This window comes from Triticum urartu, chromosome 2, assembly GCF_003073215.2.
Source record: "Triticum urartu cultivar G1812 chromosome 2, Tu2.1, whole genome shotgun sequence".
NCBI classification, from domain to species: domain Eukaryota; kingdom Viridiplantae; phylum Streptophyta; class Magnoliopsida; order Poales; family Poaceae; genus Triticum; species Triticum urartu.
Window position 1 is genome coordinate 161,071,571 of NC_053023.1, and position 16,092 is coordinate 161,087,662.

A 16,092-nucleotide genomic window follows, 5' to 3' on the forward strand; every position below is an offset into this window, starting at 1 on the left:
CTTTTATAATGGACTAACCGATGCTTCCAGAGATTACCTGGATAGTTGTGCTGGTTCTCTTTTCAGGGAAAGAACACTAGATGAAGCTGAAATTCTATTGAATAATATGTTGACAAATGAAAATAATTGGGCACCTCCTGAGCCAGCTCCTGAGCCAACTCCTGCTCCAATTACTGAACCTATTCCTAAACCAACTCCGAAGAAGAGAGGTGTTCTATTTCTCAGTCCCGAAGATATGCAAGAGGCAAAGAATCTATGAAAGGAAAGGTATTAAAGCTGAAGACGTTAAGAATTTACCTCCTATTGAAGAAATACATGGTCTTAATATACCGCTGTTGAAGAAACATATGGTCTCAATTCTTTATTTATTGAAGAACCTCTTGATCCCGATATCCCGACACAGGTAGTAAAGGTAAATTCTCTCTATAGATATGATAAAGCTGAAGTCCCTCCTACTAAAATTGCTAGTCGGTGCTTGGATGAGTTTGATAACTTTATGTTTAAGCAAGATGACTTCAATGCTTATTTTGGTAGACAATTAAAAGAAAATGCTTATATGATTAGACGCTTGGGTGATTATATGGCTAATATTAAAGGTGAACTTAAACTTGTTAGCAAACATGCTTCTATGGTTACCACTCAAGTAGAACAAGTACTTAAGGCTCAAAAAGAAGTGCTTGATGAAATGAATAGTAAGAAAAATGATTATGTTGTTAGAGTGGCTACTAGAACTGGTAGAATGACTTAGGAACCTTTGTATCCTGAAGGCCACCCTAAGAGAATCGAGCAAGATTCTCAAAGAAATAATATTGATGTTCCTAGTTCTTCTAAAAAGAAGAAGAAGAAAAATGATAGAACTGTGCATACTTGTAGTGAACCTATTGCTGAACCACCTGTTAATCCAAATGATATGTCTATGTCTGATGCTGAAACACAATCTGGTAATGAACATGAACCTAATGAAAATATTAATGATGATGTTCATAATGATGCTCAACCTAGTAATGATAATGATGTAGAAGTTGAACCTGTTGTTGATCTTGATAACCCACAATCAAAGAATCAACGTTATGATAAAAGAGACTTTGTTGCTAGGAAACATGGTAAAGAAAGGGAACCTTGGGTTCAGAAACCCATGCCTTTTCCTCCGAAACCATCCAAGAAAAAGGATGATGAGGATTTTGAGCGCTTTGCTGAAATGATTAGGCCTATCTTTTTGCGTATGAGATTAACTGATGTGCTCAAAACAAATCCTTATGCTAAATATATGAAGGATATCATTACTAATAAAATAAAGGTACCGGAAGCTAAAATTTCCACCATGCTTGCTAATTATACTTTTAAGGGTGGAATACCAAAGAAACTTGGAGATCCCGGAGTGCCTACTATACCTTGCTCCATTAAAAGAAATTATATTAAAACTGCTTTATGTGATCTTGGAGCCGGTGTTAGTGTTATGCCTCTCTCTTTATATCGTAGACTTGACTTGAATAAGCTGACACCTACCGAAATATCTTTGCAAATGGCTGATAAATCAACTGCTATACCTGTCGGTATTTGTGAGGATGTGCCTGTTGTGGTTGCAAACGTTACTATTTTAACGGACTTTGTTATACTTGATATTCCCGAGGATGATAGTATGTCTATTATTCTTGGAAGACCTTTTCTTAATACTGCAGGGGCTGTTATTGATTGCAACAAAGGCAATGTCACTTTTCATGTTAATGGTAATGAGCATACGGTACACTTTCCGAGGAAACAACCTCAAGCTCACAGTATCAACTCCATTGGAAAAATTCCATCGATTATATTTGGAGGTTTTGAAATTCCTCTTCCTACTGTCAAAAAGAAATATGATATACTTATTATAGGGGATGTGCATATCCCCGTTGAGGTAACTTAGTGTTATTCGAAATTTCTCCGGTTTCATGATTATCGGGATGAGTTTGTTAACAAGACTTGATCAACCTTGTTAGTGGATTGTTTTTAATGAGCATGAGATGGATGAAACTAGAAGCACAAACTTCTGTACCCTCTCTATACTTTCTGTTAATTAGTAGAAATAAAGTAAAAATAGTTTTTTTTCTGTCTGTTTCCTGACTTATCCGTGCAATATAAAAATATCCCGAAAATAAAAGTCCTCGGAATGACATGCCAATTTAATATGATTTTTCGGGAATATTTGAGGATTTACTGTGCAAAAATTACCGCGGGAGGAGCTGCCACCTGTCCACGAGGGTGGTGGGCGCCCCCCCTTAGGGCGCGCCCCCTGCCTCGTGGGCCCATGGTGGCCCTCCTCCACTTATCCCAGCACCCATCTTCTTCCTCTGTCTCACACAAACCCGAAAAACCAACTCAAGCACGAGTTTCAGCCACTTTTGCTGTGATTTTCGATCTCCTTGCTCAAAGCACCTCTCGCAAAACTTCTTGGGGAGATTGTTCCTTGGTATGTGACTCCTCCATTGGTCCAATTAGTTTTTGTTCTAGTGCTTTATTCTTTGCAAATTTGTGTTGCATAGGTGACCATGTTCTTGAGCTTGCATGTCAAATTTATATGGTTCCAAGTAGTTCTAATGCTTGATATAGGCTCTAGGCACTTGTAGGAGTAGTTGCTATCAGTTTTATTGAAGTTGGTTCACTTTTGTTTGAAGTTACTAAAAATTTCAGAATTTTTCAGAGAAAAACAATATGCTTAGGAAGATGTTCCAAGGTGATTCCTCTAAGAAGCAAGGACTCAGGATTTCTATGCGCGATGCTGACGAGGATCCATCAAGAGACGCTCCAGTACGGCCTTGCGAATGGCCGTCGGAAAATTTTATGGAACGTGCGAGAATTAAAGAAGAATTCAAAGCATATTTGCGCAATGTCGGTCTTGAGGATTTTGAGGCTAACAAATTCCCGCAGTATCATGATCTCACAAGTTCCTTTGTGAGGAGGTTTGAGTATTCATCTTTGCGTAATTCTCCTTCAGTCATGTTTGATCTCTATGACAAATCTTATACCATGGACTTAGAGGATTTCACTTCTGCTTGCAAACTTCCATCATGGGGTAGTGTTAGGGATCCCCCTAAATCTGAATTTAGAAACTTTCTTGCTAGTATAACTGTGGGGGAATCTAGAGATATAAAGCAGGCTACCATAGGGAGCATTCACTTTCCTGCTATACATTATTTTGCTCTCTTCATCGATAGATGTATAAATGCTAAGGATGAAGCATGTCACATGTGTGTCCCTGATCTTAGCATTCTTAGAAGTGTTGTGTCAGGAGACCAATCTTATCATATGGGAGTCATTGTAGCTCGTAGGTTGCATCATAATAGACATAATGGAGATTTCTTTGGAGGAATTTATGCAACCCGCTTAGCTCATTTTATTGAGATAGACATTCATGAGGGTGATACCGAGTTGCCTCCTGCATATTTAGATTATGACTCTATGGCTTCGCACTAGTTTGTCGAGAGGCCTGAATCACCTCTCTTATATCGTTTAATTTTTGATAAACGATGTGTTTTCCATATTACTCTCCCTGCTCCTGCCTTCTTTGATTCACAGACAAAAAGAAGATATGTTATTACCAGAGAGGAGGCAGAAGAGTACAAGAGGAGAGCGGAGGCAGCTCGACTCCATGCTGCAGCTCAGCAGGCGATAACCGCTGCACATCAGTATGATCCCAACAATTCTTCCTCATCACAGTACGACCCCAACAACTATTATTATGGATATCCGCCAGGCCAGCCGTGGCCATAGACCAACTTAGGCCAAAAGCCTAAGCTTGGGGGAGTACGTATTTCTCACCAACATTATATTTATGTTCACACACACTCATTGCTAAATGTCGGTGCTCATACTTTTTCACTGTAATATCCATGCTAGTTTATTTTCTTTTTCCTGCTTTCGTCTTGTGTGTTTGTTAAACCTTAAGAAAAACCAAAAAAAATTAGTAGTAGTTTATTTTTCTGCTGTAGTAGTAATAATTAAAAAGAAAACCCAAAAATATTTCCCGTTTTTCTTTTGCTTGTTGGGAGCTTTCCTGTGTAAATAGTTTTATTTCTTTTCTTTTCTTTGGGGGTCAGTAGGAGAAGACCATAATTAAATTATTGAAGTGGCTCTTATATGCATTATTGTTGATTTAACCCAGAGCCCATATTGCCTTGTCTTCTCCTGTTTATTGAATGCTCGCAGATTCTAGCTTAGTCCAATGCACGTACACTCTTATTATTATTCACACCGTTCGGTCGTGCAAGTGAAAGGCAATTATGATGATATATGATGGACTGACTGAGATGAGAAAAGCTGGTATGAACTTGACCTCTTTTGTTTTTGTAAATATGATGAGTCCCTCGTTCTTGATTCGGCTTATTATGAATAAACATGTTTGCAATGACAATTAGAGATCGTAGTTGCTTGTGACATGCTTGATTAGCTATGAGTTATAATGATTTACCTTGTGTGCCAACATGCTATTGAGATGATTATGATGTGGTATGATGGGGTGGTATCCTCCTTTGAATGATTTAAGTGACTTGACTTGGCACATGTTCACGCATGTAATTGAAACAAAATCAACATAGCCTTCACGATATTTATGTTCATGGTGGATTATATCCTACTCATGCTTGCATCCAATGTTTATTAATTTTAATGCATGTACATGGCTGTTGTCGCTCTCTAGTTGGTCGCTTCCCAGTCTTTTGCTAGCCTTCACTTGTACTAAGCGGGAATACTGCTTGTGCATCCAATCCCTTAAACCCCAAAGTTATTCCAGATGAGTCCACTATACCTACCTATATGAGGTATCTACCTGCCGTTCCAAGTAAATTTGTATGTGCCAAACTCTAAACCTTCAGATAAACATTCTGTTTTGTATGCTCGAATAGCTCATGTATCAACCAAGGCTGTCCTTATCTTCTGTGTTAGGCGGGTTATTCTCAAGAGGAGTGGACTCCGCTCCTCACTCACGGGAAAATGGATGGTCACCGGGATGCCTAGTCCCATGCTTTATGCAAACTAAATCAAAATTAATTGCAAACAAAACTCCCCCTGGCACCTGATGTATGTTGGAGGCACTTGTTGTTTCGAGCAATCCATGGATTGATGCTTGTCGGTGGAGGGGGAGTATAAACTTTACCATTCTGTTTGGGAACCACCTATAATGTGTTTATCATGAAAGATATCGCCATCTCTTAGTTGTTACGTTGACAACGAAAGTATACCGCTCAAAATACAATTTATCTCTATTTCAAAACTGAGCTCTGGCACCTCTACAAATCCCTGCTTCCCTCTGCGAAGGGCCTATCCATTTACTTTTATGTTGAGTCATCACCCTCTTATTAAAAAGCACTAGCTGGAGAGCACAGCTGTCATTTGCATTCATCACTGTTAATTTATATTGGGTATGACTATGATTGGATCTCCTTTACCATGAATTACAATGTCTAGTCAGTCCTTGATCTTTAAAGGTGCTCTGCATTTATGTTTTGCGGTCTTGGAAAGGGCTAGCGAGATACCATCTTGTTATATCATATTATGATTGTTTTGAGAAAGTGTTGTCATCCGAGATTTATTATTATGACTTGCTAGTTGATTATGCTATTGATATGAGTAATTATGAGACCTGAGAATTATTGCAAATGTGATTAGTTATGATCTATGCTGAAAACTTGAATGCTGGCTTGACATAGTTACAACAACAAGAGCAAACAGAGTTTGTAAAAGTTTTTTTCTTTCTTTCTTTCAGTTTGTCAACTGAATTGCTTGAGGACAAGCAGGGGTTTAAGCTTGGGGGAGTTGATATGTCTCGGTCGTATCTACTTTTCCAAACACTTTTGCCCTTGTTTTGGACTCGAACTTGTATCATTTGAATGGAACTAACCCGGACTGACGCTGTTTTCAGCAGAATTGCCATGATGTTGTTTTATGTGCAGAAAACAAATATTCTCGGAATGACCTCAAACTCCACGGAACATCTTAGAAAAAATAATAAAAAATCCTCGCCAAAGATGAAGACCAGGGGGCCCACACCCTTCTCACGAGGGTGGGGGCGCCCCCCCCCCCTAGGGCGCGCCCCCCTACCTCGTGAGCCCCCTGGATGCCCTCCGACGCCAACTCCAACTCTATATAGTTGCTTTCGGAGAGAGAAAAATCAGAGAGAAGAAATCATCGCATTTTACGATACGGAGCCGCTGCCAAGCCCTAAAACCTCTCGGGAGGGCTGATCTGGAGTCCGTTCGGGGCTCCGAAGAGGGGGATTCGTCGCCATCATCATCATCAACCATCCTCCATCACCAATTTCATGATGCTCACCACCGTGCGTGAGTAATTCCATCATAGGCTTGCTGGACGGTGATGGGTTGGATGAGATTTATCATGTAATCGAGTTAGTTTTGTTAGGGTTTGATCCCTAGTATCCATTATGTTCTGAGATTGATGTTGCTATGACTTTGCTATGCTTAATGCTTGTCACTAGGGCCCGAGTGCCATGATTTCAGATCTAAACCTATTATGTTTTCATGAATATATGTGAGTTCTTGATCCTATCTTGCAAGTCTATAGTCACCTACTATGTGTTATGATCCGGCAACCCCAAAGTGACAATAATCGGGACCACTCCCGGTGATGACCATAGTTTGAGGAGTTCATGTATTCACTATGTGCTAATGCTTTGTTCTGGTTCTCTATTAAAAGGAGGCCTTAATATCCCTTAGTTTCCAATAGGACCCCGCTGCCACGAGAGGGTAGGACAAAAGATGCCATGCAAGTTCTTTTCCATAAGCACGTATGACTATATACGGAATACATGCCTACATTACATTGATGAATTGGAGCTAGTTCTGTGTCACCCTATGTTATGACTGTTACATGATGAACCGCATCCGGCATAATTATCCATCACTGATCCGGTGCCTATGAGTTTTCTATATACTGGTTTACGCTTATTTACTTTCCCGCTGCTACTGTTACAATCACTAGAAAATACCAAAAACATTACTTTTGTTGTCTTTACTTTTGTTGCCGCTACCACCACTATCATATTATTTTGCTACTAAACACTTTGCTGCAGATACTAAGTTTCCAGGTGTGGTTGAATTGACAACTCAGCTGCTAATACTTGAGAATATTCTTTGGCTCCCCTTGTGTCGAATCAATAAATTTGGATTGAATACTCTACCCTCGAAAGCTGTTGCAATCCCCTATACTTGTGGGTTATCAAGCGTTTTTCGTGGATTCCACATTTTGTGCTCATTCCTTGGTTGCACGACCCCATTTATCTATCTCTGTGTGTGTTTCCGTGTGCCACATATTGCTATTGGTCTACTTGTTTCACTTGTGAATTTGTGAATCTCTTTCAACATTATTGACTCTTGCTAACATTTTGCATCAAATTTTTGTGCCACTATCCTCACCGAGCTCAACCATAAGCCTTACTTGTGTAGGTGTGAGAACCCAACAAGAATTGGTACTAATTGTGCTATTTTCTTGTCCACATTGGAGTGATCATTGATCCACTTTCAACTTCGGTCAAGGTACATTTGGTATTCGTTCTTCTCCTTCTACCACTCAAAATTTTCTCTTGGAGTGATGAATAGGCAAGGCATTTCATCTCCAGTCTTCCACAACAATGACGGCGTGGACAACTACATCACCAAAGCGTCAATCTTCGACCTACAACGACAAATGCAAGGCGCACAATCAAGATTGAGAGAGCGCGTCGAGAACCTCTCCATTGACATTCGCCACTCCGAAGAGAGGAAAAGGGACTACATCGACAACAAGCTTTCCGCACAAAAGGAGGATCAAGATGCAAGGATGGAGGAGATTCGGTCCTTGATCAAGTCTACTTCCCCTTCGTCATCTTCAAGGAGGCGGCGAGCAAATCGATCATCTTCGGAGCGCCCAAGCGACACAAGCACAAGTCGTCCACGTCCACATCTCCATGGCGACCACCATCACCTACGTGATCCACCTCGTCATGAAGGGCAAGTCATCTCCAAGCAACATGTGCACGACGACGACAAACGACATCTACTACGAGCTCAAGTGCGACAACGCCAACATCATCATGACAATGCTCACCAAGCGCCTACCAACAAGTCCCAACAAGCCCTACTTCACGCCAAGTCCAAACTTCATGACCACACGAGAAGACCGCGAGACAAGCACCACCAAGAGCACGCTACGGCTACTACCACCACCACTTCGGCATCTTCACCAAGTGTTCTCAAGGCATCTTCACCTTCGGACGTACGGCATCTTCGCCTACTTCACATGAGTTCGCCTACATCGACATCTTCAAGTACAAGGCGACCACCTACAAGCGAGGGCGACACTTCCATCTTCGGAAGCCCCTCAAGGAAGATGGCCGAGCACGGGAAATTCCCTTCGGTCATGGAGACGAGCTACGAGGTGCCACATCATATGGGCCTCCTACAACAAGACGGCGACAAGAAGGTCGAGCAAGGGCCATCCCCTTCGACCACGGAGACGAGCGCGGACCTCTTCAACAACATGAAGATAGCGCCCATATTGGACTCATACTCCGAGTCAAGCTACGAGACCGCACATGAGACCTTATCTTTGATCTTGGAGGATAGTGATGATGTGCCATCTTCGGCCTTCATCTATGGCTACGACCACGACATGATTGAGCATGGAGACATTTGCACCTACATCTCTACGACACCCATATATCATGAGATGCCCCAATTGCCATGTAAGGAGCGCCATCACCCAATGAGTGAGATGAGTGACTCCACCATACGTGACATGGAGAGCATTTCCTATGAGAGGATGAGTGTGACCACCACTAGCCCCACACTTGAGAGCATGCCACACATTCTATGTGAGGTTGAGAGCCATTTGAGTGACTCCACCAACCATATGAGTGAGAGCATCCAAGAGGGAGTGAGTGAGCCAAAACACTTAGTAAGTGAGTTAGTTGACACGGCATGTGAGGCCACTTTGATTTCTAACGACTTAACCTCTACTCCTAGTGTGTTTTCTTCTTTGGTGCTAGGTCTCATACATGACGACACGCCTATCCTCGACGAGTCCATGCCTCCAATGGAGACAACGATGGCCATGGTGGACGATGATGCACCCCCCACATGGTTCCATCAAGATGAAGATGACCACGACTCGGTCTTCGACACCTCACCTACAACACATGAGCGATGCTCCAAAGGTAACATAGGTGATGGTGCTTCTCTTGTCCCACTAGTGGACTATTTTGCGAATGATTGCCTGCATGATGTTGACACACCTATTACCATGCTTCACGCTAGTGCAAATTCTTCATGTCATGACTTGCCAATTTATGATGAATATGATTATGAGCATATTGATTTGCCTATTGTGATGCTATGCTCCATAAGATATCATGTGAAAATTCTATTGGTCACATCATGTTTGATAATCCTTTGAACTTTTCATATGCTATGAATGAGATCTCCCACATTGCATCATTTCAATCTCAACATAGTGACTATGCATGCCCCATTAAAATAAATCCCATTTGCACTTATGGCATAGATGACGAGATGATGGTCATTGGCTTTTGTTTTTCATGTGATGATATTGCCATGCTTCCTTTACATGATTTGCGCAATTCATCTACTATGCCATGCCATGATCACATAGAACCAAATATGCTTTGTTTTGGATGTTGTCAATATTCTCCATGTGATGTTTCCATTAATTCTCATGAGGAGACCCCCATAGTTTCCCCATACATATTAGGAGATTTTGATGCATTCCATACTTTGCATGATTCCCATAATTGCTTGCACCATATGCATTCCATGAATAGCAATGCTCTACATATATCCCATGATTCATTACACAATTTGAGTCTCCATTGTGCTATACATAACAACAAACCTATCATGATGGATGACATGTTTCTATATCACGCATCTCATTTATTTGAGCATTGGATATTTTGTGCTAACCGACACAAACACATGCGCATCATGATGGATGATGTGTACATATACCATGCACACACAATTTTTCCTTTGTCTTTGTTTTGTGTAGGTACTCACGTATACTCGTTAACCTCTCAATCCCAAGAGTTGACGAAACGAGCTCTTGAGAGCAAAGATGACTTAGGATCCCGTGAACTATCCTTCCCACCGCTCTCTTCGCGTACCGACTACGTGCATCTCCCTCACTTGGCTCTCACACGGCTATGGGCTATATACTGCTTGTCGCTTCATGCTCATTTTATCGTGTTCACTTTGCATGATATGCTTGCTTCTATGCCTTTGCCATGCAATTGTGACCCTTGCTTGCATCTACCCATGATTCATCATTATGCTCCTATGTGTATTTGCATGCTTGGTAGAGATCCTTGTTGCTATTGCCATGTTTATCATGTGCCTCATGCTATTGATGTTATTTTGCTCATATCCTCCTTTCATGCTTGTGATATGTCTTGTGCATTATTCATGCCCACCATTTGCACACACGACATGATTGCCATGATTCCTTCTAGTACGTTGAATATTCGCACTACTAGCTTGCTTGCCTTGATTCACATGATTGCTTGCTTTGTCGCATCACCCATGTTCCATTCTTACTTGCTTTCTTGGGTTGATGGCGTATATGTTCATGCCTCCCACATGATACATCTTGTTCATTGTCGCTTACCTCCAATTGTTGCATCTATGCTTATTGATCATGGAGACTTGGCCATATTACTTGTGATGCATGCTTGTTACTTGAGTGTATTGTATTTGGTTGTTCCCGCATCATATGCCTCCATACTATGAAATGCTCCCTTATCCTTTCTTATGATGAGCATGATGCATACACTTGTTGGGTATTTTACCACACGAATGATAGGTTTTGCATCTCCGCTAACCTCATTTGTTTTTCCGAGTGTTTGTCATGTTCTTTCATGTTGAAGGATTCACAAGGCGATACCTTCATGACACAACTTGGTCATGCGAAGGCATACACGATGTGCAACACCAACTTTGGCGACAATCTCCTAAAGGTGAACTCCTTCCCTTTGAGCCATCCTCAAATACGCATATTGGATGGGTCATTCTTTCATTGTTGTTTCCTTCTTCTTGTCTACATGTTGCACCTATTGGATGGAGGACCAACATTGAAGATTGGCTCTATGGACCTTTGCATTGAGGAGCGCTCGGACTTATTGGATGCACTTTCGAATATCAACTCATGCCACGACATCGAGCATTGGTACACCAACACCTCCATATTTGTTGATTGTGCTCACACATGTCATGCTCATTAGACATCTCACACACATGACAAATTTGCATCCTATGCATGGATTGACTCACATTATGATTTCCTTGTTGCATCCCGTATTCCCATGTCATCCATGATATATGAGCTTGTGCATTTCCTTAGCAAATTTGTTGTGATATACCTTGATGGCATATTCATACATCATGATCATATTGCCCATCATCAATTGCATGATCACATGCTCATTTTGAGCATCCATTGCCACATTCATGCTATTGATAAGCCGTCTCACTATGACATCATTTTGCACCGTGGTTGCCTTGATCATAATCACAATACATTTGTGTGCACAATGAATGCTTTTGCTCCCATGAATGCTTTACATCTCATTCCATATCATCTTGATAAGCTTCATGCGCTTTGTCACAAACAATATTGCCGAACGGACTCATTCTTACATGATGGACACTTTGTGTGCTCTAACCATTGTATTTCCGAGTGTCGTTTGTGTTTGCTCTTTTTGCATGTATACCACTTCGGCGACACCTTGGAGTACTTGGATTGCGCAATGTTTTCCACTCCGTCCAACTACAAGTCCGTCCACGACTACCGTTTCCATAGTGAAGAGGATCACGATCCGAGGTAGGATATTTCCCAAGGGGGGAGATGATGCGGAGCATCCCACGTTCATCCCCATGTACACTCCGACTACTCTCCAAGCCCCAAGAGGACATATGACGAGACCTCGTACATACACCATTGGACGCAAGGTGAACTCACTCCTCTTCGAACCATCACTTTCCACATGTGAGACATGGCTACTACCTCATATATATGTGCTATGAATGACCAGGAACAAAGAGGAAGGCCATGGACCAGACGGCGAGGACACCAAGTATAAGAACTACCGAAGAAGCTCCAGCGAGCGGACATCCGGACGACACCGGACGACCAGCCTCTCACAGCGAGCGGATGTCTGGCCAGGACCGGACGACCGGTGACACCGCACCCGAGCCAAACCAGCAGATGTCCGACGCCACCGGACGACCGGCCACCTCCGAAAATCCGGTGCCTCCTCAACCGAACCGGATCGAGGGGACGTCCGGCGACTAGCGGACGGACGGTCCCTCCTGAGCCACCGGACGACCGGTACCTGCCTGTGCGCAGCCAGGCCTTTGGCCTTGTATCCCTCTCCCACTTACCCCTTCGTGGCTCTAGACTATATATACTCATGCACCTCCTCCATTTAAGGGTTAGCATTGGTTTAGCTCATGTTTAGAGATAGAGCATTGCTCATCCACATCGGATCTACTCCACGAGAGAGACCGCGGCCTCTACGGAGAAGATCCCTTTGGATTCAAGACCTCCTTGCGGAGAAGAACTTCAAGACCTCCTCACGGAGAAGACTGGTTACCTCTTGTATCGTCCGTTGTGTTGACTTTGGATCTTGTATCTTCCTTTGTGTTCATGAATCTAGCGCATGTCTGATCATTCTTGTTGGTTTGAGTGTTCTCTTGTGTTCCCCTCGTGATTTTTCCCTCGTTTCCCTCCTCGTGTTCTTCATGTTCATTGCGGGATCCGCTCCTTTCGTGAAAGATCGGGCGATTAGGGTTCTACCCTACATCACCAAAGGTAAGGTCTTATGTGCGGTCTCGTAACTTGACTCGGAGTATGAGTCCAATATGGGCGCTGTCTTCATGTTGTTGAAGAGGTTTGTGCGCGTCGTCGTGGTCGAAGGGGATGGCCCTTGCTCGACCTTCTTGTCGCCGTCTTGTTGTAGGAGGCCCATATGATGTGGCACCTCGTAGCTCGTCTCCATGACCGAAGGGAATTTCCCATGCTCGGCCATCTTCCTTGAGGGGCTTCCGAAGATGGAAGTGTCGCCCTCGCTCGTAGGTGGTCGCCTTGTACTTGAAGATGTCGATGCAGGCGAACTCATGGGAAGTAGGCGAAGATGACGTGCTTCCGAAGGCGAAGATTCCTTGAGAACACTTGGCGAATATGCCGAAGTGGTGATGGTAGTATCCGTAGCGTGCTCTTGGTGGTGCTTGTCTCGCGGTCTTCTCTTGTGCTCCTGAGGCTTGGGCTTGGCGTGAAGTAGAGCTTGTTGGGACTTGTACATTTGCGCTTGGTGAGCATCTTAATGATGATGGTGCCGTTGTCGCACTTGAGCTCGTAGTAGATGTCGTTCGTCGTCGCCGTGCACATGTTGCTTGGAGGTGACTTGTCCTTCATGACGAGGTGGATCACGAACGTGATGGTGGTCGCCATGGAGATGTGGACGTGGACGACTTGCGCTTGCATCATTTTTGCGCTCCGAAGACTTGTGACTTGAACGTCGCCGCCTTGAGGATGATGAAGGGGAAGAACGGTTGATCAACAAGGTCCGAATCTCCTCCATCCTTGCATCTTGCTCCTCCTTTTGTGGGGAAAGCTTGTTGTCGATGTAGTCCCTTTTCCTTGCTTCGGAGTGACGAATGTCGATGGAGAGGTTCTCGATGCGCTCCCGCAATCTTGATTGTGCGCCTTGCATTTGTCGTTGTAGATCGAAGATTGACGCTTTGGTGATGTAGTTGTTCACGACGTCGTTGTTGTGGAAGACCGGAGATGAAATGTCTTGCCTATCCATCACTCCAAGAGAAAAATGTGAGTGGTAGAAAGAGAAGAACGAATAGCAAATGTACCTTGACCGAAGTTGAAAGTGGATCAATGATCACTCCAATGTGGACAAGGAAATAGCACAATTGGTACCAATTCTTGTCGGTTTCTCACACCTACACAAGTAAGGCTTATGGTGGAGCTCGGTGAGGATAGTGGCACAAAATTTTTGATGCAAAATGTTAGCAAGAGTCAATAATGTTGAAAAAGATTCACAAATTCGCAAGTGAAACAAGTAGACCAATAGCAATATGTGGCACACGGAAATACACACACGGATAGATAAATGGGGTCGTGCAACCAAGGATGAGCACAAAATATGGAATCCACAGAAAACGCTCATGTTGCACAACTCAAGAGAGACGCTAGCACGATTGCTCAATAGGCGGATACGACACTTGTGCACAACCTATAAGATGCAAAATGGATAACTTTCTATCCCAAGTATGCTATGTATGTATGGTTCCGGTGTTTCTCACAAGGTGATCCAAGATGATCTTATATGCAATGTGGTATGATGCTATGGCTATTGCTTACGAGCTCTTTGTTCACTCTTTTGCTTAAAAGCTTATTCTTGTTTTTTTTGTATGGCCACTTTGGCACAATGCACAAACCAAGATAGCAATTGTATATATGCGGGAACAAACTTGAGGCACAAGAGATGATATGATGATACCAATATGATACGGTATATATGCAATGTATGGGCGGATCACTAATGTGCACAAGTAATGTTGCCGGCAATACTCAAAGACAAGTCTCGATAGGCAAGTGACGCAAAATGGGCTAGGGGTTATCAATGCAATGGCAAGGGAATATACAATGGAGAGATACCACAATACCAAGATGATATGGAGGTTACCGTCCGTGTCGATGATGAGTGGCGGTGATCTTGATGAAGATACCAAGATGATGGAGACTCGTCCCTAAGTAGCCGAAACACCTTAGGAAACAGAAAAACCGCGAACTCAAAATCTCAAATGTCAAAATGGTGGTAGCGGAAGCTCAATGGGATTGCGGAAATGGAGGGTATGGTGGTGGACTATACACGAGTGTCGGAGTTGAAAGCACGGTCCCTAAGTAGCCGAAACACCTTAGGAGACACAACTCACAACACAAACAAAATTGGGTTAAGTTGGGGTGGCGGAAGTGTATGGTGGGCAAGCCTATGCGGAAGTTATGGTGGTGGTGGTTGATGAAGAAGCAACCGTCCCTAAGTAGCCTAGACACCTTAGGAGACTCAAATCACTCCTCAAGCAACCACTAATGCAATGGGGATCAATATTGGTTAGGTTGCGGAAGTCGGTGGTGGAGTAGCGGATGATGTGGTGGAAGCCCTAGGCAAAGATGCCAAAATTGTCAAAATTTGATGGAGTCAAAAGATGTTGGTGGTATTTTTGTGGGAAGGGGGATGTCAGGAGATTTTCAACGAGCTAAAGAACACGAAAATCGAACTCCGGATGAATTAGTTATGGCCAAAACAAAAATTAGCCGAAATGGGAATGTACAGGTATCGGACGTCCGAAGATGGTCGGACGTCCGGGCGGGCTCGAAAATCCATAAATTTGGCTCGGGTTAGGGGTTCCGGATGTCCGGAAAAGGTCGGACGTCCGGTCGTTTCAGGGGCTCCGAACGTCCGTGAAAGGCCGGTCGTCCGATGGGTCGGGGTCAACGCGAGATGCAAGTTTCGAGATGCGATTTTGGGTGGAAAATGGAGATTTTAGGGTCAAAATTGATGAGATTTCATGGATGAAAGATGGGGAAACTTGGGGAGATGCTAGATCCACTTGAAACCAAGCAAATCTATGGATCAAATCCAACAAAACTTCATCAAACCAACAAATCACAAAAAATTGAGGCTATTTTTGGTGGGGATTTTTGAAATTGGGGAAGAACACAACAAAATTAGGCTAGAAAACGACAAGGGGAGGCTCCGAAATCGTGATCAACGTGGCTCATGATACCAAGATGATGTAGGGTAGAACCCTAATCGGCCGATCTTTCATGAAAGGAGCGGATCCCGCGACGAACACGAAGAACACGACAAGGGGAACGAGGAAAAACACAAGGGAAACACAAGAGGAACACTCAAACTAACAAAAACAAGTTACACATGTGCTAGGTCCTCAAGTACAAAGGGAAAGATACACGATCCAAAGTCAACAACGAACGATACATGGTAAACGGTCTTCTTCGTGAGGACGTCTTGATGTTCTT